Source organism: Triticum urartu, chromosome 3 (assembly GCF_003073215.2).
Source record: "Triticum urartu cultivar G1812 chromosome 3, Tu2.1, whole genome shotgun sequence".
NCBI lineage: Eukaryota > Viridiplantae > Streptophyta > Magnoliopsida > Poales > Poaceae > Triticum > Triticum urartu.
Genome location: NC_053024.1, coordinates 201,243,934 through 201,270,399, shown reverse-complemented (window position 1 = coordinate 201,270,399; position 26,466 = coordinate 201,243,934). Strand labels below are relative to the sequence as shown.

Below are 26,466 nucleotides of genomic sequence, written 5' to 3'. Positions count from 1 at the left end.
CATCTCATGATCATCAAAAGGAATCCACTAACAAGGTTGATCAGGTCTTGTTAACAAACTCATTCCGAATAACATGGAACCGGAGAAACTTCGAATAACACTATGTTACCTCAACGGGGATATGCACATCCCCAACAATAAGAATATCATATTTCTTCTTGACAGTAGGAAGAGGAAATTCAGAACCTCCAAATATAATCGATGGAATTTTTCCAATAGAATTGATACTGTGGACTTGAGGTTGTTTCCTCGGAAAGTGTACCGTATGCTCATTACCATTAACATGAAAAGTGACATTGCCTTTAGTGCAATCAATAACAGCCCCTGCAGTATTCAAAAAGGGTCTTCCAAGAATAATAGACATACTATTGTCCTCGGGAATATCAAGAATAACAAAGTCCGCTAAAATAGTAACGTTTGCAACTACAACAGGCACATCCTCACAAATACCGACAGGTATAGCAGTTGAGTTATCAGCCATTTGCAAAGATATTTCAGTAGGTGTAAACTTATTCAAATCAAGTCTACGATATAAAGAGAGAGGCATAACACTAACACCGGCTCCAAGATCACATAAAGCAGTTTTAACATAATTTCTTTTAATGGGGCATGGTATAGTTGGTACATCGGGATCTCCTAGTTTCTTAGGTATTCCACCCTCAAAAGTATAATTAGCAAGCATGGTGGAAATTTCAGCTTCCGGTATCTTTCTTTTATTTGTAACAATATCTTTCATATACTTAGCATAAGGATTCATTTTGAGCATATCAGTTAATCGCATACGCAAAAAGATAGGTCTAATCATTTCAGCAATGCGCTCAAAATCCTCACCATCCTTTTTCTTGGATGGTTTGGGAGGAAAAGGCATGGGTTTTTGAACCCATGGTTCTCTTTCTTTACCATGTTTTCTAGCAACAAAGTCTTTCTTATCATAACATTGATTCTTTGATTGTGGGTTATCAAGATCAACAGCAAATTCAATTTCTACATCATTATCATTACTAGGTTGAACATCATCATGAACATTATCATTAACATTATCACTAGTTTCAGGTTCATTACCAGATTGTGTTTCAGCATTAGAAATAGAAATATCATTTGGATTCTCAGATGTTTCAGTAATAGGTTCACTAGAAGCATGCAAAGTCCTATCATTTTTCTTGTTCTTCCTTTTAGAAGGACTAGGTGCATCTACATTATTTCTCTAAGAATCCTGCTCAATTCTCTTAGAGTGGCCTTCAGGATACAAAGGTTCCTGAGTCATTCTACCAGTTCTAGTAGCCACTCTAACAGTATAATCATTATTCTTAGTATTCAATTCATTGAGAAAATCATTTTGAGCTTTATGTACTTGTTCTACTTGAGTGGTAACCATAGAAGCATGTTTACTAATAAGTTTAAGTTCACCTTTGACATTAGCCATATAATCACCCAAGTGTTCAAGCATATTTGAATTGTATTTCAGTTGTCTACCAAAATAAGCATTAAAATCTTCTTGCTTAGCCATAAATTTATCAAACTCATCTAAGCATGGGCTAGCAAAAATAGTAAATGGGATTTCAGCTTTATCATATCTATAGAGAGAATTTACCTTTACTACTTATGTCGGGTTATCAAGACCATGAGTTTCTTCAATAGGTAATGGATTAAGATCATATGTTTCTTCAACAGGCGGTAAATTAAGACCATGTATTTCTTCAATAGGAGGTAAATTCTTAATATCTTCAGCTTTAATACCTTTTTCTTTCATAGATTTCTTTGCCTCTTGCATATCTTCAGGACTGAGAAATAGAATACCCCTTTTCTTTGGAGTTGGTTTAGGAATAGGCTCAGGAACTAGCTCAGGAGGTGTCCAATTATTTTCATTTGTCAGCATATTATTCAATAGAATTTCAGCTTCATCCGGTGTCCTTTCCCTGAAAACAGAACCAGCACAACTATCCAGGTAATCTCTGGAAGCATCGGTTAGTCCATTATAAAAGATATCAAGTATTTCATTTTTCTTAAGCGGATGATCAGGCAAAGCATTAAGTAACTTGAGAAGCCTCCCCCAAGCTTGTGGGAGACTCTCTTCTTTAATTTGCACAAAATTATATATATCCCTTAAAGCAGCTTGTTTCTTATGAGCAGGGAAATATTTAGCAGAGAAGTAATAAATCATATCCTAGGGACTACGCACACAACCAAGATCAAGAGAATTAAACCATATCTTAGCATCACCCTTTAATGAGAACAGAAATATTTTAAGGATATAAAAGTAACGAGTTCTCTCATCATTAGTGAACAGGGTAGCTATATGATTTAATTTAGTAAGATGTGCCACAACAGTTTCAGATTCATAGCCATGAAAAGGATCAGATTCAACCAAAGTAATTATATTAGGATCAATAGAGAATTCATAATCCTTATCGGTAACACGGATAGGTGAAGTAGCAAAAGCAGGGTCAGGTTTCATTCTAGCATTTAGAGATTGCTGATTCCATTTAGCTAATAACCTCTTGAGTTCGTATCTATCTTTGCAATCTAAAATAGCTAAAGAAGCTTCTTTATCAAAAACATAACCCTCAGGAATAACAGGCAAGTCTTCATCATCAATTTCATCAGTAATATCAGATTCAACATTTTCATTCTCTCTAGCCCTAGCAAGTTGTTCATCAAGAAATTCACCAAGTGGCACAGTAGTATCAAGTATAGAAGTAGTTTTATCATAAGTATCATGCATAGCAGAAGTAGCATCATCAATAACATGCGACATATCAGAACGAATAGCAGAAGCAGGTTTAGGTGTCGCAAGCTTACTCATAACAGAAGGTGAATCAAGTGCAGAGCTAGATGGCAGTTCCTTACCTCCCCTCGTAGTTGAGTGATAAATCTTGGTTTTTGGATCTCTCAAGTTCTTCATAATGATAAGCAGATATAAATCCCAAGTGACTCAAAGATTAGAGCTATGCTCCCCAGCAACGGTGCCAGAAAATAGTCTTGATAACCCACAAGTATAGGGGATCGCAACAGTTTTCGAGGGTAGAGTATTCAACCCAAATTTATTGATTCGACACAAGGGGAGCCAAAGAATATTCTCAAGTATTAGCAGCTGAGTTGTCAATTCAACCACACCTGGAAACTTAGTATCTGCAGCAAAGTGTTTAGTAGCAAAGTAATATGATAGTAGTGGCAATGATAATAAAAGGTAATGATAGCAAAAGTAATGTTGTTGGTATTTTGTAGTGATGATAGCAGTAGCAACGGAAAAGTAAATAAGCGAAGAACAATATATGGAAAGCTCATAGGCAATGGATCGGTGATGGAGAATTATGCCGGATGCAGTTCATCATGTAACAGTCATAACCTAGGGTGACACAGAACTAGCACCAGTTCATCAATGTGATGTAGGCATGTATTCCGAATATAGTCATACGTGCTTATGGAAAAGAACTTGCATGACATATTTTGTCCTACCCTCCCGTGGCAGCGGGGTCCTTACGGAAACTAAGGGATATTAAGGTCTCCTTTTAATAGAGTACTGGACCAAAGCATTAGCACTTAGTGAATACATGAACTCCTCAAACTACGGTCATCACCGGTAAGTATCCCGATTATTGTCACTTCAGGGTTAACGGATCATAACACATAATAGGTGACTATAGACTTGCAAGATAGGATCCAGAACTCTCATATATTGATGAAAATATAATAGGTTCAGATCTGAAATCATGGCACTCGGGCCCTAGTGACAAACATTAAGCATAGCAAAGTCGTAGCAACATCAATCTCAGAACATAGTGGATACTAGGGATCAAACCCTAACAAAAATAACTCGATTACATGATAGATCTCATCCAACCCATCACCGTCCAGCAAGCCTACGATGGAATTACTCACGCACGGTGGTGAGCATCATGAAATTGGTGATGGAGGATGGTTGATGATGACGATGGCGACGGATTCCCCTCTCCGGAGCCCCGAACGGACTCCAGATCAGCCCTCCCGAGAGGTTTTAGGGCTTGGCGGCGGCTCTGTATCGTAAAACGCGATGAATTCTTCTCTTTGATTTTTTTCTCCCTGAAACACAATATATAGAGTTGGAGTTGGAGTCGGAGGAGCTCTAGGGGGCACGAGGTAGGGGGCGCGCCCCCCACCCTGTGGACAGGTGGTGGGCCCCTGGCCTTCATCTTTTGTAGGTATTTTTTATATTTTCCAAAAAGTTGCTCCGTGAAGTTTCAGGTTATTCCGAGAACTTTTGTTTCTGCACATAAATAACACCATGGTAATTCTGCTGAAAACAACGTCAGTCCGAGTTAGTTCCATTCAAATCATGCAAGTTAGAGTCCAAAACAAGGGCAAAAGTGTTTGGAAAAGTAGATACGATGGAGACGTATCAACATCATCTGGGGCATAGCGAGATAATTTGCTGAACTCATCCACATACTGCCTCATAGTACGGTTCCCCTGGCGTAAGTTGCGGAACTCACGCTTCTTCAGACTCATGGCTCTAGCTGAGACATGAGAGGTGCGGAAAGCCCGCTGGAACTGATCCCATGTCATGGTGGCGACCGGATAAGTGGCGATGCAGTTCTCCCACTAAGAGGATGCAGGTCCATCTAGTTGATGTGCGGCAAAACGCACCTTCTCAGCATCTGTGCATCCAGCAGTTTCTAGCTCGCTTCCGATTTTGCGGAGCCAATCATCAGCTACAATCGGCTCGGTGCTACTAGAGAACACCGGCGGATTCAGCCTTAGGAACCGGGTCAGGTTATCGATAGGGAGTGGTGGCGGTGGATTGTTGTTGTTGTTGTTGTTGTTGTTGCCTTGGTTTTGGATGAGCATTTGCATTAAGGCATTCTGCTGTTGAATCAGCTGGGTGAGCTCCAGCAGGAAAGTGAAACCGGGGTCACGTCTCGGAGGCATCTGGTGTTTTGGAGTGGATGGAATTAGAATAGAACAAGGGTCTAATGAGAAAATAGCACTACCCAAATGAATGCACAATCATAATCACACCAATCATTTATTCATTCAACTCAAACAAGGTTCAAACTCGGATTACAAAATTTCATGACTAATTAGAAATAACGGCCTAACTGATCGACGAAAAATAAAATAACATGGCGGTCGACTAAATGTCTTCATCAATTATCCTTGCGTCCTCTGGTGCGGCATCCTCCGGTGCGGCGTCCTCTGATGCGGCGCCTCCTCTTGCGGCTTCCTTCGATGGAGCTCTCTTCATAATCCTGGTCATTGCTCGCGAGGGGTCCATCATCTCCACTCGGAAAAAGGTCTTCTCCCAGGTCCATCTTCTCCTCCAGTGTGGCAATATATTTATCCCGGTCCTCTATTCTATCCATAAAATGCTTGACTTCTTCATGTTCAAGGAAGTCGGCGCGTGCCTTCTCCTCTAGGTCTAGTTCACAGAACAACAACCTCCTGTGTACCTTCGAGCTTAGGCGCGTCTGGATTTCCTGGTTCCTGAGGAGACTCTCCAAGTCTTGGACATATGAAAGAATGGAGTCGTCCTCCACGGTACGGATGATATCTCCATTCCTAGCTCTGCTAGAAATCATGGCGAGGTCTGATGGGTCGAGCTCGGCCCTGTACTCTTCTTGGAGATGTCCAAGTGCACGATAAATCGCCATGTCTCTTCCGAGGATCCAGGTGAAGGCAGTAAACTCAAAGTCGATGGGTTCTGAATGTCCTCCGAAGGTCCTCCCTGGAATGTGCACCTTAATCCTGTAGCGGGTATTCGTCAGAAGTGCATTGGTAGGCTTCCCGATGATTGAGGGCAGGGCAATCTTCAGCTTCTTCATGATCCGAACCAGCTTGCCGAAAAACATCGACTCATCCGGCTGGCAGAACTCCGGTAGCAGAACTGGGGTGAACTCGGCGTCCATCTAGAATGTTGAAAATCGGAGTGAAGTCAGAAATGAACAGGGGAGAATTACGGAATGATAAGGATATAAAATAAAATAGTTTCTTCCTATGGATTTCCGATCCTAGGGGTTACATCCTACGGTCAGCGTGTGCTCTGATACCATCTCTGTAATGACCCGACCCAAAATCGGTCAAGTCTCTATGTAGTTGTACCATCCCAAGAATGCTGGCACACGCAGTACATTGATGAAAAGATTCAAAGTTCAATCACACCTGAATTTATTACACAATTCTCATATCGAGTCTTTATTACATCATAATAAATTCGGCCGAAGGCCAACTCATGAGAAATAAACTAAATAAAGCTGCAGAAGTGTAGACGATAAGCGAGTCCATCCAACTCCATAGGGCAATCACCGAGCATAGATCGTAGCCTCACTCCTGGTCGGAAAACTCCTCTGCAACATGAGACGTTGCAGCCGTGTAGGTCAGCATTTTGAATATGCCGGCAAGTCATAGAGACAACAACAAATAATAATGCTAACACTATATGCAATTTGGCTGTGGGGCTCTAAGTGTTATATTTTTGCGAAAAAGCCAGTTTTTTTCCTACAACAAGGGACTTGATTGCAATTACTACAAAGTGTTGGTTGTTAATGAGATGGTTCCGCCAACCAGTGTCTCATACCCGAAATTATTAATAACCCAACAATTAATTAATTATGTTTAGTGTTGAGATTTTTGAAATACTCCAATTTCCAGATGCTCATTTGTCCGTAACCGGGGACACGACTAATCGATTAGGTTGTTACTCTGCAGAGTCTTGTGCACTTTACCCGCAAGATTCGTTCCCTCCTTTATGTCCTCGCACTGCCTGGTGTTTGAAGACGGGACGAATGAAAACAGGGTTTTCCGTAGAGTTTCTCTAGGCACTGCCGGTGCCCACCATGTCCTACCGTTCTTCTACATCTGCTGGCATCGTCCGTCCAGAGTCATGCCTAAGGTCAACCCAGCCAGAGCCCATAATGGCTTGCGGCTGCACAGGTAAGCTTCCGGTCAGGGGGTATCCATCCGTCTCTTCGTGGCTGGGTGAAGCTTTCCGCAAGATGTCATGGCGCTATGCATCCCGACCATCCGCTGGTTGCTCCAGGGTGCCCGTCAACCGTCCTCCACCCAGTAGTGAATTTGAAGTCCATCTTGAGCTTGAAGTCATGGGGTTGTCATCATCTTGACTCTCACATCTCTCTTATGAATCTCTCAACCAACCCCGTCTACGAGCATAGAAAAATAAACTACATCGTCCCGGGCAATGGTAACAAGGGAATTGGGTTCATCCTACCTCATGATACTACTCAAGAACATAACTTAAAATTCTCCTACTGCATGCATGATGGGGAGGAATAATTCTAATGCAACAAAATCATAGGTATTGTAAAACATGATCCAATGACTTTCCTGGCTGGCGGTCTTCGAAAGCTAGCGACTCGTAATAGCAGGCCTCGCACTCCGGGAATTCTATCGAGTCAAACAATAGCACAAATAAGTACTCCACTAAATAACATAACAATAAGCTAAAGGAAATCACACAAGCACTCAAACCAAAACCAAAGAAAACTCGAGGAAAACAAAATCAAGGTTTCCATCACTTCAAGCAACAACAAAGAAATAGTTTTAGCCTACTAAAACTTTTCTTAACAGAACCAAAACAAGGGTTTTGCTAACTAACATAAAGGAAAACAGCATATAAACTAGGTGCAAAAAGAATCACATCAATAGCTATTATAGAACTCCTATTATGCCTAAAACAAAACTAATAAGAAAATAAAATAAAACTTTTATTTTGCTGTTAATAAATGTTCACCCTCTGTAACTACAGAAAGTAATTCAAAATAAATTATAACAGGGGTAAATTAGAATTCTATAATAACTAGAACAGCAGGAAGCAGTAGCAAGCTAAATAAAACTAGAAAAGCATGATTTCGACTAAAACTAATTTTAATAAAATCTACAAATACCGCAACAAGTTCCTACTGCTTGGCTAGCTCAAAAGTAAGCAGTGGCAAAAAGAATCACCTAAAAATATTAATTCTAGCTCAAATTATAGTAGAAATACAAATCTGACTAAAACTAATATAAAACAATTTTTAAAAACTAAAACATGGCCGAAACTATTTTCTACAAAAACTATAGGAAATTTGCAAACTAGAGCAAAAAGAATCAACTAAAATTCATAAATAACCTAAAAGTTATATATTTTACAAGAATAGAACTATTCTGTTTTAAAAACAGAAACTAAAACTAAAACTAAAAACAAAACAGACGCTACTGGGCATATCTAACGCTCAGGCGAAAACTAAATAAAACGCGCCCGCGGCTAAACAGAATAACCGACCGGTTCGATCAATTGGAATAAACCGTAACTAAACCGGGAAAAGAACGAACTAAAACCGATCTAAACAAATAAATCTAACCCTTCGTGTGATCTAATCTAGGCCGTACATGCGCGATCCAACGGTGGTGGGGGGTTCCGATGGCTTACAGCGAACTCGACGGCGACGCCGGACAACGGCGGCTCGGGCGGCGACGACGCGGTGGCTCCGGTGGTCTGGGGCGAGGCGGCGGAGTGTTGCGGGGGCGGTGGTGGTCTCAGCGGTGGACGAGGGTGATGGTAGCGAGCGACACAAGCTCGACAGAGCTCCTGGTGAGCTCCAACTCCGGCGATGGGCGGTGATGCTCAAGGCGGCGACTCCGGTGATCCCTGGGAGAAGAGAGGATGTCAAAGAGGTGCGTAATGAAGAGGGCGTCCGTGTGGATGGAAAGAGGGGTCGAGGTGATGCTCATCGGCGTCGGGTGGGGCGGATGAACAGCGGCGGCGGAGCAAGATCGGTTCGGATGGTGGCGGAGCTGTGGTGGGTTTTGGAGTAGGGTTTTAGGGGGGTTCGAGGGAGGAAGGGCGTAGGTATTTATAGGACATCAACCTGAAGGAGGGGAAGGCTTCGGAGCGTGATCCCGGGAAGATCGCGGTGACGGGCGTGCTCCGATTGTGCTCCGGCTTGGCAAGGCATGGAGGAGGGGAAAGAACAGGGGCGGGTCCCGCTGTCAGTGAGAGAGGAGGGGGAGAAGCGAGCGGGTGACCGAAGCGGAGGCGACTCGGGCGTGCGGCGCGCTGCGCTGGGCTGGCGGCTCGGCGCTGGCTGGGCTGCGGCTTCGCTGGCTGGGCCGTCGGCCTGGCCAGTTCAGAGGGCTTCTCTTTTTTTTGAAATAAGGCAGAGGAAAAAAATTAAAATAAGAGAAATCTATAATATTTTTATATAGTACATATATATACCAATAAAATCAGAATAATTAATCATACAATGTGAACATTTTTCCAGAGGCAAAACAGAAATTAAAAAAACATTTTCTACAAACTCCAAATAAATTCAAATTTGAATTCAGACTTTTGACAATATTTTTTTCTGACATTTTTTTGGAGTGTCATGTTTACTCCTCTCATACTTTTGCTCAAGTATTTTTGAAATAAAATTTCAAATGCCAATCAAGTCCAAATTCAAGAAAAAAAAACTCAACTGCCTCTGAAATTTTAAATGCCACTCAATTTCAAACAACATGCATAGATGCTTAGCTAATAATTGTAAAACATTCCAAATTGAAAATTTGACATGTTACAAGCCAAATTTTTATTACAAACAAACAAATCAAAGAAAATCAGTGGAAACCGACCAATACATGGGCCAGGCCCATCGAGCGATGTGTTGCGTGGACTTCCCAAGTCGACTTTTAAGCGGGTTTTTTGGGTTTTTTCGAATTTTTGGTTTTCACCGGTTTTCCTTAGCTTTTGGACTCAAAAAAATTGAGAAAAAAATTTGTGCGAAAAAACGCATTTTCTTTATTTTTGCTTCTGCGAAAGACACGGTTTTGTTTCCGCGAGAGGCACAGCCGTGCCACTTGGTTTTGTCCGCAAAAAAGCGAGCTATCGGCGAATAGAACCAGCGACCTCTGGTGCCGAGGCAAGCTGGTATAAGGAACACGCCACACAGCTGGATGTGGTCAACTTCAGTTTTTTTTAATTTTATTCTTTCTTTTCCCCTTTTCCTTTTTATTGTTTTCCTTTTTCATTTTCTGTTTTCTTCTTCTTCCGGGTAGATGAATTGTTTGCAAATAGATGTTTTTTTTTTCAAATTTGATCAACATTTTTTCAAAAGCAATGAACTTTTTTTCAAATAGACATTTTTTTTGCAAAATCAATGAACTTTTTTCAGAGTAGATGAACTTTTTACAAATCTGATGATTTTTGTTCATATTCGGTTAACTTTTTAAAAATTTCACGTATTTATTTCAAAATCGATGAACTTTTTTAAAGCGGCGAACTTTTGTTCAAAATGGATGAACTTTTTTCTTTAAACTGTTAACATTTTTTTATTTCACAATTTTATTTTGTAAGAAACAGAAAAACTGGGCGGGTTTTCTTACCGGATCAACCACAAAAAAAGAGAAAAACTTGGGTTCTAGCTTGAAGCCTATCCAACGAAGCAAGCAATCGAACTCAACAGTAGTGACTGTTTTTGTTATCCCAAGTGAGCGAGCGACCGCACTCGTGGCCCGGCCTCTGTTGGAAAAGACAGTGCCTAAGAGGTGCTTAGGTACGCTTTGGTGCTGGACAGCCAAACGCCTCGTCTAGGCATAAATGGGAGTCTAGACAGGGCAAGCAAGAAATTGTCTATCCAGACAAGAAATGATGCCATATTGTTCTGATATGCTAAACGGGCCACATATCAACGGCAGTACATGGTAGTTAATTTATTTATATGCCCTAAATTACTGTTAATACACATAATAGCCAATATACACCCTGATAGTAAAAACTATATTGCTGCCTAGGTCGCACCTATGGCGATGCGCTTAAACACCATCTAGGCATTAGGCAAAAGCCAATCGCCTTGCTTAATCCTACCGCTTTTTTTAACTTTGGGCCCGGCCCATGCCAGCGACGATGCGAGTGCAAACTCGATAACGGGCACCTGCAGCGCTGCATAGGTGCTCCCCTCACCCTCTGGCTTCCCTCACCAGGTCACCCGTCAGCTACTGGTTGACCTTTGAAAAACAAACTTCGGTTTTTTACAGATTAAAAAAGGTGTACATTAAAAAACTGTTTGCATGTTTGAAAAACATTCATGAATTTTAAAAAAAGTTCAGGAAATTGAAGAAATGATCTTAATTTAAAAATAAGCTCACAAATTTGAAAACTATTTATTAAATTTTCAGAAATATAATGATTTTATTTGTTTATTCAATGCATCTACAAAAAGTTGATCACATTGAAAACTCTTCACAAGTTTTAAGAAATTCTTGGATTTAAAAAGTTAACTAGTTTTAAGAGAAGTTTATAAATTTGAGAAATGTCGTGAACTTAAAAAAAACCACCACTTATTAAACAAAATCACGAACTAAAGAAATGCTCAGAAATTTGACATTGTTTATAAATTTAAAAACGAGAAGTAAAAAACTAAAAGTAAAACAAGCAAATATACAAAAACTAAAAAACTGCACAAAAGCCTCCTGATTCTTCCCAAAACTGAAACCAGATGAAAGCTAATGGGCTGACCCATTACAAAGTGCTACTTTATGCAAATTATGAAAACTCTGAACAACTTTTGCAAATTATGATTTTTTTGAAGAAACGGAAACATAAATAAAACAAGAAGAAACAAAACATAATCAGAAAAAACAAAAAACAAAAAAAAATCACAAAACTTGGTAAAGAGAAAAACCCAATCCAGGAACATTCGAGAAGCTTTCCAAAACCGGGTGGCGCGCGGGTGTAACACGTCGAAATGCAGTGGCCCATCCTAGCTTCAGTAGCTTACGCACTTGTGCGAAACTGCGGCAATTTGCCGCGGCAAGCGAAGAATAGGAAATGGGGTCCTCTTATATGAATCAGTTTTCAAAATTAACAAAACTGTTTGGTTTTTGCGAAATGTAGGGGCGCGACACACAAGAGTTAACGCGACTGGGCCGCCCCACAGAGGCACGAGTGAGTTTGTTCTTTTAGCGCGCAACCTAAAAGTCCTAAAAATGCACTGTGGAGGAGAGGAATCGAACTCACGACCTAATACTCCTAAACGCCCGCTAGTAGCCACTATAACTGATGGCTGTTGGAAATGTATATGAAGCGCAAAATATTTAAGAACACACTACAGCGTCAAGATTTGAGAACATTTTGAAAATTGTGAACAGTTTTGAAATGCTGGATATTTTCCAAAATTTTTTTTTAATGTGAACAACATTTGAAATTGTGAACATTTTGTGAAATATCATACATTTTTAAATCGCTGAAGCATTTAAACTATGAACCCTTTTTGAGAATTTTCAACATTTTGTTTTTGCAAACATGACCAATTTGTTAAAATGGAACATATTTTTGGAAATAGGAACAAAGTTTTAAGTGTGAACTAAATTTTGAAACTCCAAACTTTTTTGAATTTGTAGACATTGATTTAAAAATTGAACGAACTTTGAAATTGGGAACAATTTTTAAAAGAACAAAACAAATTTTGAATGATGGGGGTAGAAAAAATAAATTCCAAACCATTTTAAATTTTACAATTTAATTTTTTTTAGCTTTTTTGAATTTACGGGAAAAAAAGAATAGAAAAGGAAACAATAAAGGGGGGGGGGGGGGTACAAACAAAACCGGTTACCCGCGGATGTACGACAAGTGGTTAAGTAGATCTGCCAACGGCCCAGCTCATCTTTTGTGCAAAAAGTGCTTACATGGTGTGTGGCATCAAAAGCTGGCTTACTGAAACAACGAGCTTTTTGATTAGTAACCTATTGGCTGACTGTTCAACGAACGCCTTCTTTTGAATAAAGCTTTAAATTTTTTGGAAAAAAAAGACTCTTGTACATTTTGGCTCAGCAAATAGGATATTCCTTTGAAATGTGCCTTTCCATGGGAGCGACTATGTACCGTCGGGATCCTATTTGGCGCGCGACTCACTGGTTAAGTACGGCGCGCACACCCATGCCTTACAGATACAATTATAGGCCAGCCCAACTAACATTTTCCCAGATTTGGAAGGTTCCCCAGGCATTTTTATTTTCTTTTTTTATGTTTTTTCGTTTCATTTTTTCAGATCTTTTCATTTTCGTTCTTTACTTAATGTTTAGATTTCGTTTTTTCTTTTTTCTCCTTTTCATTTTTTTTTCAAACATCTGTTTAAACTTTTGGACACAGCTGTGACATTCTTATGTAATCTTGAATATTTTCCAAATTAGTGAATATTCTTATGTAATCTTGAATATTTTGTACAAATTCATAAACAGATTTTAAAAATGTTAACAATTTCAAATACGCGAGTATTTGTGTGAACATTTTCTGGATCAACAATTTTTTTTGGAACAGTTTTTTTTAATTGCTTTTTTGTTTGACGGCACATTTTGTAATGCACGAGCATTTTGTGAATGAGCGAACATTTTTTCAATTGATGAACTTTTTTGGTATTCCTATAAACCCCGATCGACACCAAGATCACGCACGCGAGCTCCAATAAGCAATCCACGTACAGTCGGATCCAAATTTCATCGGGAGTAATTAATTAGTCTTCCCCGCCAATTCGGTTTCTGTCACCGTGCTTAGTTCCCACGCTTCCTTACCACTCCGACGCCGAGGCGAGCTCTCCCTCCCGCCACCGCCTCGTGCTAGCTTATACTAGCTTGATAAATAGCATAGCGCCTCCCATCTTCTCATCGTAATCTCCTCGCTGATCGACTCCTCCTCCGCAACCACCACCAAAGAGGCAAAGACCAAGCCATGCCGGCTCTCATGGCGAAGCGCTCTTCCTCGGAGCGGTGCGTGATCCGCCGCGAGCTCCACCGGCGCAGGAAGCTCGCCGCCGCGCCCAAAGGAGGGATCGTCAAGCCGAGGAAGCCGTCGTCCATGACCATGCCGGTGCCACGCCCGCAAGCCGGGGTCGCGACGTCGCCTGCGTCAATCCCGCAGCACGCGCCAGCGGCAGTGGCCACCAAGAAGCAGGTTGCCGCCGTGGCCAAGGAGATCGCCGCGTCTGTGCCGCTGGGACAGGTTGCCAAGAGGTGCACCGCCCCGCCGCGCCGATCCGCGCTCATCCCGGCCGCGTCCAAGATGAAAGTTTCCGCTGTCAAAAGGGCCTCGGGAGTTCCCAGCAACCCCGCGTCACCCTGCCCATCGGATTCAAGTGGAGCTGACACCACGGAGCTATCCGCCACCGCCGGAGCAGCGTGCATCAAGAACATGCCAACCATACCGACCCGGTCGCGCTCTTCGTCGATCAGGGTGAAGAAGGGCATGACGGTGAAGGTGCGCGCGCGCGCCGGGATCCTGCCGACGGGGCACTGCCTCCTGCTCTGGCTCGCCGCCCGCGTCGTCTCCGACGCAGCAGATGACGGGTTCCTCGAAGTGATGTACAACGGCAACTTCCCCCGCGACGACCCCCTCCGAACCGTGCGCGTCGCCATGGACGACGTCAGGAGCATGCCCGCCATCGGCGAGAGTTAGAGCCGGATGGATGGTAAACTACGAGGAGTACAAAGCTGATCATCAATTCAGAGTTTCAGACTGCATGAAGGTGCTGCATCTGCATGATGGAGGCTTTTCAGCTACAGAAGCTTGGGCGGTTTATGAGGAGTGTAGTCATCTGGACAGGAGCTAGATCACCCGGCCGGACTTTATTGTTTCTCGTCTAGTCTAGTGGATGATGTAATCAAACTATATTTGAGAATCAATAAAGCTTCCTGCAATGATGGATTTTTTCCCCTAGAAAAAAAGAGGAGGTTCTATTGTTATGTGAACCTTCGTTACTCATTTACTACCTCTTCTCTGCCAAAATATAAGAACTGGAAAAACAACTTTATTTACGCATACTTGCCGGTGGGGTTTCCACCCTAAGGCAGAGAATGCAAATGAACTTAGCTGCTCAACTTGTCCTAAAGAGATTGTAGAGAATGAAAATTATAGAAGAGTGAAATACTCCATCTATCTCATAATGTAAGACATTTTTTGACTTTAGATAGGAAAGTACTTATTTTTTATATTGGTGATTTAGACATTTAGCTGTCCTCGTGACTTTTGGGCTATGAGCACGGGCGAATGAGAATGGGTGGGTCTCCTCAATCCGCCCGACGAGCTGAAAATTAGGGGCTGTTTAGATTGTGACTTTCTTTGTTATATATTGTCACATGATTTTTGCCACATTTGTCTTAGTTGAGTTGCTCATATTGTTAACCACACTTTGGCTTGCCTATGGGAATCTTGCCACACTTTTTGTGTCTATGACATATGGGGTTCACTGCTCATAAAAAAAATCCTTGCCTTAGGTGTGGCTATAGCCAAACACCTACCTAACTTGGTCAAACTTGTCTAAGGTTAGGCGTGGCAAAGTGTGGCAAGGTGTGTCTGGGAACCAAACAACCCCTTAATCTTCCTAAATTGCCCTCAAATCATTGAAATCACTAATTGAGGAGTACTCATTGCAAAGATCACTCCCACATTTCCAGATTGTGACAAATGGCGCGTTGTATGTGCACCACTTGTCGCAACCTGGGAGTTTTTCCTTTTTTTTGTAGATTCGTTTATTTAAAACGTTTTATCTCTTAAATCGTGCGTCCAAATCTCGAACCGTTTTCATCGTTCGCGTTGAGATCTTCAAAACTAGAACCCATGTTGATAGGTTTTGACGAACTTTTTTTCACAAAAAAAATGGACGAAAAAATGAACCGGGAGCACGGGTTTTTCCCTTTTCGAAAGAGACACGTCCGTGCCTCTCGCGAAAGCACAACCATGCCTCTCACGGAAGAAAAAAACAAAAAACGTGTTTTTTTCTCGTTTCCGAGAGGCACGGCCGTGACTCTCGCGAAAGCACAACCGTGCGTCTCGCGGAAGCAAAACCGTGCCTCTCTCGGAAGGAAAAAAAAACAAAAAACACATTTTGTTTCATTTCCGAAGAGGCACGGTCGTGACTCTCGCGAAAGCACAACCGTGCCTCTCGCGAAAGGTAAAAAATAAAAACACGTTTTTTTTTTGTTTTCGAGAGGCACGGTCGTGACTCTCGCGAAAGCAAAACAGTGCCTCTCGCGAAAGCAAAACCATGACTCTCGCGAAAAAAAAGAAAACGTGTTTTTTCATGTAATTTTTTTTGTTCCAAAAGCTAAGGAAGACAGGTGAAAAACCGAAACGTCGACAAAAACCCGGAAAAAACCATTTAAAAAGCCGAAAACGCGTGCGAAAAAAACAAAATCTGGAGGAAGCGCCCAGAGCGCGACACGTGGCGGACGGCTGAGAGCGCGCCAAGTGATGCTGATCGTCGTGAAACTCCCAAAGAAGCGCTCATTAATTAGTTGCTCTCTCAAATCACATATAAGTTCATCTATTTGAAAAAAACAATTACGAATTTGGAAAAAGTAAGTTGAAAAGGATAGAGAAAAGAGAAAAAAAGGAATAAAGAAGTGGTCAAGTTGGTTACGCGTCGACCACTGATAACTTGCGACGTGGGTTTGAATCCTAGCTCGTGCTCTTTTTTGCAGTTTATCTCAAGTTTAGAAAACGGGAAATAAAATAAAATATGGGCCGGCCCGACAAAGACGTGGGAGTAGCCGCTGCAGGCGCCGATTATCGAAAACAGAACGAACCAGCGCCTGCAACGTCAAATAAGAATTGCCTGGACCGTTTATTTATTTTATTCTTATTTATATATTTTTATAAGTTTATATGGCTGAAAAATAATCCCAAAACTGCCTAACAGGCGTGCCTGGCAAGCCGCCGAGCCGACCCGCATAGCTTTTGGGTTGTGCCTGGATTAGAGGGGACAACATGTGGGCCGGCACGGCATGGTCAGACTAATAATCATGCCACGGCGGATTGAGCCGTGCCAGGCATGGTTACGATGGGCTGGGCCGTGCTAGGTCGGGCCGGCCCATTTTGCCAGCTCTGGTGTATGCTATACTGCTTACCCAAATCGAGCATTATGCATCTCTCTCGGATGTTGGATCTTTAGGAATAAACTGTCAGTATTCATTACAGGGTACCAAAAAAAGAGCTCCCCAATCAAACAGAACAAATGGGTGAGCCGGTTGGGCACATCGCTCGCATTGGCGCGGACACAGGCCAAACTAGCGACGCAAACGGATGAAAAACATGTCAGTTTGTGTTCCTGGCAGTTGGCCTAACAGAGCCAACCAAGCGATAAGTGCAATCTGCAAAAAGTTAGACGCTGCGTGCGGTGTTTCCTGCAAAATGTATGTAAAAACATCTTTTTTGCGAGTGTGGTGGTTTTATTGCATTTAATTCGCCATGGCAGCAGTTGGGTGATGTGGATGAACGAAATGTGATGGCAGACACCATGTGACTATGGCGGAGAAAGTGTGTGGAGGAGCCGGTGCCGCCGTTGCTGGTGTAGGATCGGCGTCGCCGGCGAGGCCACGGAGGAGACGAGTCAAGGTGAGGAGGCTGGCGTCCATGTATGTACATTGCCACACGGGCGGCGTCCCGACGCCCTGATGACGCACGCGATCGAGCTCATCGGGCCATTGAGCTGATCAGAGCGTCGAATCCGGTAGTCAATCGGCGCCTTGATAAGCAATCTACGTACGTGCGTGCAGTCCAATCCGAATACCACCAGATATCTAATCCGGTGGCAACCAGTCTTCCCCGCCATTGCCATTGCTTAGTTCCTACGCCTCCGGTCAGTCCCACTCCGATGACAATATGGCGAGGCCACCGCCTCGTGCGAGCTTGATATATAGCACAGGGCCCCTCCTCTTTTCATCGCAATCTTCTCGCCGATCAACTCCTCCGCAACCACAACCACCACCAAAGAGGTAAAGACCAGGCCATGCCGGCTCTTACGGCGAAGCGAGCGTCCTCGGAGCGGTGCGCGATCCGCCGCGAGCTCCACCGGCGCAGGAAGCTCGCCGCCGCGCCCAAAGGCGGGATCATCAGCAAGGACGCGTCGATCCAGAGCCAGAGCAAGCCGTCGTCCCTGCACGCGCGGGGCGGAGTGGCCATGCCGACCGCGCCGGCTCCATCTGGAGCTGCCACCATGGAGACGTCGACCCAAGAAACGACATCAAGGGCAGAGCACGTCAAGAAGAAGATGGCATCTTCGTCGTCGATCCGGGTGAAGAAGGGCATGACGGTGAAGGTGCGCACGCGCGCCGGGATCCTGCCGACGGGGCACTGCCTCCTGCTCTGGCTCGCCGCCCGCGTCGTCTCCGACGCAGCAGATGACGACGGCTACATCCAAGTGATGTACAACGGCAACTTCCCCCGCGACGACCCCCTCCGAACAGTACGCGTCGCCATGGACGACGTCAGGAGCATGCCCGCCATCGTCGAGAGCTAGAGTCGCTCAAGCAAGGGCGCTCAAGGATGTCCTCGCTCGCTAGCTGCTCTTTGTAAACCACACGTGATGCATCGAGCTACTGCAGAAGCAAGGATGGATGGCCAAATTGGGTGTACACAATGCACCAATTCAGAGTGTCAGACTGCATGGAAGGGGGACTGCCTCGTGCACTGTCATAGAGAGTAATACTGTAGCCCGTTCGTTAGCTGCCAATGTCGAGGGATACCAGACTTGTATCTGGATTCTGGACAGGAGATCCCCTGGACTATATTGCTTCTGCAATCTAGTAGCTGATGTAATGAAACTATATTTGAGAATCAATAAAGCTGCCATGACTGCTTTCCCTCCAAAAAGTAGAGGAGAATCTATTGTTATGTGAACCTTCGTCAGTCATTTACAGTAGGAGTACAATTTTGTCTACATGCTGGGCGGTGGGTGTTTCCATCCTAGCTAGTGTAGAAAATGCAAATGAAACTAGCTCCTCAACAGGTTCTAAACACAAGGTTTAATATACATTTCCGTTTGCTACCCGATTTGTAGCAGTGATCGGTTGGCAAGGCATAAAATAAATCAAGTTAACTATTTACAGCCTCTTTGTGATGAACTGGCAAACTATAAGTGCCACCAGCTTTACTTAAGTAGAGTACCTGCTTTCATGATCTTGTGTTGTCACTGACTAAGTGACCATGCTATTGGTCCGGGCATTTATATGCGATGGCATGATCATCGACTTTCTAATGAGAGTTGCAGAAAATGTATATGTTATAGGTTGTGATTTAGCTATCCTCATGACTTTGGCAGTACAAACCTAGCATGCCTGTATTTTCAGCATTTTCGCACGTCTTCAGATTATTTGCTGTTTCTATAGTTACAGTTATGATGTGCTACCATTTGCTCAAATAAAGTGTGCCTGTAAATATTACCTACAGATATCATGTAAGCATGCATCAACCCCCTGTGCATGCTGAGCTCTATAAAAGGTTAATAATGTAACAATAGCTTCTTTTCAGGGTTTAAGCAGCATGAAGAACTTGTTCCAGTGTCCCAAGCAGCCAACATTTTGCCGCAGACGACATTTTTTGCTGGCAGCTTGGAATAAGCTGCAGAGGATTCAGGACGGGACTTAGTTTTCTGTTTAACTCAAATGATGTCATGATTTTTCAACATAACTTGCCTGTATATTCTTGTTTGGGAGCCTGCTCTACATGAGCAACAAGAACACAGAGAAGGTACATACTCCACAGTTACATATGACACAAAGAACTTGCTGGAGATATCCATCAAGTTCAGAACTTTCTGGCAACATTACCCCACATCTTTTCCATAACGAAATATCACAAGGCATCACAGAATAGATTGGTCAGAATAAATTGCCTTGCATATGACAAGCATAGGTTACATAATTTGATAAAAATAAATTCGTTCAAAAGTAATTCACATGGCATGGCTTTGACAGTATATGTAGATTATTTCCGGCTAAATGTCCTCACGTCTCTGAAACAAAATGATCGAAATGCACGAGGTAACATGATAGCTTCATCTAAATAAACTGGCCAGACATAAATATCTCGAGGACAACAATATCTCTCGAAACAGCAGAGGTTATTTCATCGACACTTCAGGTTTGTGTATCGTCGATTCTTCTTAGCTCTCGCATCAAATCAGTAGCATCCTAGCAAAACTTGGACAAGTAAAAGAACTGGAAAGAGCTGAATCTTCTTCACGTGCCTCCGTCCAGTGCATAAGAATTGAAAATGAACCACATTTTTCAGATATACACAATACTTGCAAGGGCTTTCAGGAAAATAAACAACTTGTTTGTTCTTCAATCTCTCTCACAAGTAGCATGAAATAAGTAGCATACAAACACATGAAAGAAGGACAATGATGTTTCTATCTCAAAATCTATACTGCAATAAGAAAACAGACACGTGCATGAATGCATTATCCACTGTTGGCCAAACTTATGGCCATCTTAAAGATGGACAGAAACAACACCACAAGAAAATGGAAGTAGCAGCAGACCAGGATCATCAGATAAATGATAAACAAGAGCTCAGAGGGTTGTTAATCTGCTCATGGAAGGGACAACAGGGCAAGTTCCTTCTCATACAAGAGGTGTCAGAACTAAGCAATGCTCAACATGGCCACGACCACCTTACTAACAACACTACAAACTCAAGAAACCCAAGCAAGGAATAAAATTCCGATATTGGTAAAACAAGCATTTAAGAAACCCAATTATCCAAGTGTTCATTTTACAAACATAAGTATAGTCTTTGGTACAGATGTTAAGAAAAGATTGTTAAATGCTGAATCGTAATCCATGGATAATTGCCTTCCAAGTAGATACCAAAGATGACACGCTAACCAAATCTGAACATAGATACATGAAGAAAAAAAATCAAGTGGGACCTCAGGAGCCATTCTACATCCAATTTTTTCCTAGCGCATCATTGAACATCTGAAACTTACCAGATCAACTTCAAAAAAAAAAAAAACGGATAGGCAAATCAAATATGCAGAACAAAGATAATGGCATAGGTAGTTACAGAACCTACAAAAATAAACTGAAAATTTTACACCGTGCAGAACAAAGAGTAACATCAAAGCCATATATACAATGAGAAAAACGCTATGGAAATTTGCAACTAATAAACAAAATCATGAATGAATACAAACCATAAATAAAACCCACAACAACTGAATAAAAGCAGTCAGCAACAGGATAACTGGCATCACATAGAATTTTGCAGATGTGATGTTCCACTCCAGGTAGAATGTGCCCATTTGCCATGTATAACAAGTTCAGTTGAAGGTCGACCTGCCGGTTCAACTTTCAAGTATTACTGTTCTTCTGTAACTTGGAAGTCCAGTTATTCAAGGATACATCAGGCTACTTTCTCTGCGACTCCCAAAGGGACCCAAGTTCTGATACTTGAGACCCAAGGGATTTTTTAAATATAGTTTCTCTGCATTTCCCTGAGGAACCCAAGTTCTGAAACTTCAGATTCCATCTGCTGTTTGTAGTTCTCCATAGCAGAAGAAGTACACAAGAAAAGAGTACATGTCTATCCATTCTATTCTACCTATTTGATTACTTTGTCTCATTGTTTGATGTAGCTTTCTGCTACTTAATCCACTACTCATCAGGGAAGATTTAGTCAGAATAACCCCATAACATGGTATCCATGAAATAGCCAAACAGGTCAGAAACATGGGCAGTCAAGAATAAGTACAAACTCTTATACCTTTCACCAGCCAAACTTGAGTTTTACCCAACGTTTACGAGTCGACGAGTCGATGAGTCGTTCGAAGGTTGAGACTCATAGACTAATCGTGACTAGTCTAGACTACTGCTGGACTAGTCGACATGGTACTGTAGTTCACAACTGCAGTAGTCAATTACCAAAACCTAGTATTAATATGTAATAGTATATACTATAGGAAGTGCATTGGAGCGTCAATTTGTCCTGCAGATTAGGCCAGTAAGCATATTTCCATGTTGGGCCTTGCTCCTAGTTGGCTTCTTGCAGGATCCTTCCATGGATCATATTGCTCATTGGCCTGAGCTGCAGCTGCTGAAACAATACTTGAGATATTTCCGGCGTAGACATTGCACTTCAGACCTAAGGATCTTGAAACTGAAGCAAACAAAACGAAATAAGGAAGAGGGCAGGGGGTAAAAATCGAATCGAAGAAGGGAAGAAGAGAAGGGAGAAATTACTTTGCTAGTATGCTTGCTTGCTTACTGCAACCTGAGGGACGAGCGGATCCAGTAGCCAGAAGGCAGCAGAGGGAGGGAGACCGTAGGGACAGATCTAGGGAGAGCAGAAGCAGTGGAGGGAGAGGGCCAGAGCAGAGGAGTGCAGATCCATGGAGAGCAGAAGCAATGAAGGGAAAGGGGCAGGGTGGCTGGCTCACTTATCCCCTCCCAATCCCTAAAAAAAAATTGAGTCGAACGACTCAAGGTGCACGACTAGTCTAGTCTAGTCTACGACTAGTCCTTCGACTCCTCGACTCGGCGAACTAGTCTACACGAGATTTCTAGTCGACACCCAGAATGCGACTCATAGACTAGTCTAGTGACTAGTCTCGACTAGTCCCTCGACTCGTAATCAATGGTTTTACCTTGCCAATTTTTTTTTTGCAGAATGCAAATGAGGGTACTTTTGAACCCGTATGGAACTGATGAGCATACCAAATAGTTGTGTGCCAACAAAGTATGTTCATCACAAGTGCCAACCGTTAGCACGACAATAGTTGCGTGAATTAGCAAGTGTGCGTCCATGTTTGATTTTCTTTGACAAATTGTAAGCAGTCTCCACTTTGTCCATCTCCAGCAGCCTGTTGTTCAGTTTGCTATACACAACTCTCCCTAGACAGAAGCCTTTCCTAAGTGATTCCTCCACCACGGAAACAGCAGCATCAACCTTACCCACATTGCAAAGCCCATTTACAATAAACTCGTAGATTTCTTTATCGGAAGGATACCCGCTCTCTTGCATCTCCTCCCAAATCTTTAACACTGTCCCGCTTTTCCCAAACCTGGCAAGCCTTTCAAGCAGAAGCTTATATGCTTTCAGGGATATTGTACAACCAGCCTTCCTACTCTTTTGGTAGATCATCAGAGCAGCGTGAGGGGGGCCAAACGTGCAAAGCGGCTCGATGAATGATGTAATTACGCCTGTATCTGGCAGAACTCCTTGAGCCAACATTTCATCAAACATTTGAAGTGCATCAGCCACCCTGCGCGTTTTCAAAAGGGCTCCAATCATCTTGCAGTATGTGTCACTGTTTGGAGGACAATTATTTTCCACCATATCCTTGTAATAACTGATGGACCTGTCCAAATCACACAGTGAGATAAAATTGAAAACCAGTGCATTGTAGGCCATTGTACTTGGACCATATCCCTCTTGAACCATTTTCTCAAACACCCTGAGTGCCTCCTCGGCCTGCCCTCCCCAGTGCCTCGATGAGATGGCAATGCGAAACATCATCCGGCACTAGCCCATCCTCCAGCATCATTGCCCAGAAATGCTCCAGCTTATCAACCCTCCCAAACCTAGCCCAGCCGCCAAGCACGTCATTGTACACTTGCTTATCAAGAACGAAAGGTTGTCCATGGGCGGCTTGTATCAGCGAGCTAGCGACCCCAACATGTGACCTCCGGCAGAGACATTCGATGAGAGCAGAGAAGGCCTCCTTTCTGTGGCAAGTTTGCTCGATTCCTATCCCCAGTTGGTCGCTCTGGAGCAGTTGGACGGCCTTGTTGACCTGCCTGGCGGCAACCAGGGTATCCATGATGATCTGCAGCGTGATTAGGTCCGGCAAGATGCCGTTTTTCCGCATTACCTCCACGGCAGGCTCGACGAAGGTGAAGAACTTCCTCCTGCCCAGAGCCCTGATGACGATGTTGCAGGTCTGCACGGAAGGGGGGAGCTTGGCGCTGGAGATGGCCCAGTCGAAGAGGCCGACGGTGGCGGAACCGCTGAGGTTGCCGCGGCTGACCACATCGGAGAGAACCTCCGGGGAGAGGGCGTCGAGCCCCGTGGAGGAGAGGGCTCGGTGGAGGGCGGCGCGGCCGGGGGGTTTCTGGAGGAAGACCCCGCGGAGGCGGTCCGCCAGGGACAGGAGGGTGGTAGTGGGAGGAGGAGGAGGGGGATGAGCTGCTACAGGATCGGGATTGTGGCAAACGGGGTGAAGGGGAGTGGGGGTTGGTGCTGATTTGGTGGGGTTCGTAGCGGAGAGGAGGCGGATGGAGGAGACGACCATGTCGGCGGCGGAGGTGGAATAGCTGAGGCTACGACGGAGGAGGAGGTGGGCCATTCGGAGGCTCACCGGATCAATAGTTTGGCAGACTCGCTGTTGTGGCGTCCGGCAGCAGAGGCGGAACGGGATCCTCTGCAGAGGGTGACTTGCCGCAAAGCTCTTTTTACCGGAGCCGGTACCTACCGGTGCAGCATCCAGCATAGACGATTGGTGCATGCATGGTCTCATCTTACAATTGGAGTTAAAAGCATCAGGAGTTCTACAACTTGCTCTTAATGTGATGATTTGGTCCTAGAGCTTGCATTTTGACTTTACCCAGTTCCAGAATTTGCATCAGATGTGCAAATTTAGTCATGACCAATGAGAGAGTACCATGTGAACGCGTGGGTGCCGACCCGGTCAGCACTCGGCATTTTGCAAAGAGGCCCCTGCCATTGCTTCGAATCTACCCGCACTACACACGAAAACTTATCACAAGATTTCTCCCCCCAAAAAATTCACACCATCACTCCAGCCACAAATTGCAAACGAATTCCTATTTCCATCCCAAGACCTGAAAGCGTGCTAGCTAGCTACTCTTTGGGTGGTCATCTAGTTAATCTCAACACATGTAATTGTAATGTTGATTTAAACCCCGGTTTTATTTAGCTTGGGTACTACTTCCTTCATCTCATAATACAAGTGTTTTTGACATTACACTAGTATAAAAACGTTTTTGTATTATGGGACGGAGTACTTAATTATGGGACGGAGGGAGTACTTACATTATGGATTATGGGATGGAGTACTTAATTATGGGATGGAGGGAGTACTTAACTTAAAGAGTCAAAGTGCTAGTATTTGCTTGCGTATATAAACATCAAGCTATCTTTTCTACTTCCTTTGTTTCTAAATATAAGCTATTTTAGAGATTTTAATACGGAATACATATGGATGTATATAGACATATTTTAGAGTGTAGATTCATTCATTTTGCTCCGTATGCAGTTCATACTGGAATCTCTAAAAGGTCTTATATTTAGAAATGAAGGGAATCTATTCTCTTCTTTCCCCTGAATGATGGATCATCACTGCCCAAATTAGCTGTTCATCAAAATAAAAATTGCTGAGTTTGCTCTGTAAACAGAAACAATACTGGGATGAAATTTGGGCAGCCCTATGTATGTTGATGAAATGCTACTGCTGCTGCCCCTGTGACGGCGTGTGATGGCTAAGGAAGATGGTTGTCCTGCCGCCATAACCCCGCCCGGGAGGGCAGGCTGCCCCTGCTGTTGCTCTTTCCCAATCGTCCTCACGGCCATGGTGATTTCGCCCGTCGCCCGTCGCCCGTCGGGCACAACACCACCATGGTGCTCACAATCACCCTGTACATTTCACTTGAATATTCATGTACTTCACTTGAAACTCAAAAACAGAACATTCATCTAGCAACTACTCCCTCTGAAGATGAGCTTTTATCAGTGTTATACTTACCATTCTTCAATGGCCCATCATACTTCACCTGACCATGATACACTGCTCAGCGTGTCATCACCGATATGAAGTGAAATGAGAGGAATTAAAGATCTTGCACACCAAACATCCGCTGATTAGAAACTGCTACCTCTCAGAGTTCCTTCCACCAAGACATAGAATACCTACCTGCTTTGGGGTTTTGCCAAAGTCTGTTAAGAACAGAAAAGATGCCTCGTAATGGATCGGATCAGCTCTCCCTCATAAATCATATGGCATTATGAGCTAAAGCGGATGAGTAGGGGTGTCAAGTGAATGTGCAGCAAGGAAAAGCTTACTGTCAACTTATTCAGTTACAGCAGGTCCTTAGCCAAGGAGTGCATGAGGTGCCATGTGCGTCAGGTTCAAGACTTAAAAGTAGAGTTTATACAGTAAAGAAAGAAGTAAAAGTCCATCTTTGGAACAATCCAACAGAGATAATCTCAGGAATACAAGACAACACTCTACACAACCACTTGGACTGTCTGGGTCTGATGATTTGCACGGGCAAGCCAACACCAGCACGCAAGGAATTTGGTGACAGTGAGGCTCCTAAGAAAGCACCAAACTGGACGCCTTTTTAATCTTAATAATCGAGATGCACCAATTCTCCTATTAGCTGTTATAGCTGCTTTTGTGCATGGAATTATTTTCCCATCATTCATTATTATGATGTCCCATGGTATAAGAACTTTCTACTATCTAGGCATCCAGCACACCAACTTCAAAATGATTCTACATTATGCGCATTGATATGCCTTCAGGTGGCAATCATTTCTCTGATTTCAATTCATTTGGAATTTTTTTTGAAAGATCCAGCTCGGCTGGCGTTTCATTCATTAAGCAGAGAGGAGGCGGGAAAACAAGTGTTGATCAAGTGATCATGGGGTGAGGGAGAGGTTACAGGCCTGCGTACAGGCAGCAGTGCTAAACTAGCGCTATTTCTCACGGTACATCCCCG

The 26,466-nt window shown here is 43.3% G+C and overlaps 1 non-coding gene and 1 pseudogene across 1 annotated transcript; both read right to left on the bottom strand.

Moving 5' to 3' along the window:
• Nucleotides 1-19,987: 19,987 nt before the first annotated feature.
• Nucleotides 19,988-24,222, bottom strand: LOC125543591 (annotated as a pseudogene).
• Nucleotides 20,293-20,388, bottom strand: LOC125549724. The gene has a single exon (XR_007301450.1). It is a non-coding gene; the product is annotated as a small nucleolar RNA snoR1 (small nucleolar RNA).
• Nucleotides 24,223-26,466: the final 2,244 nt, after the last annotated feature.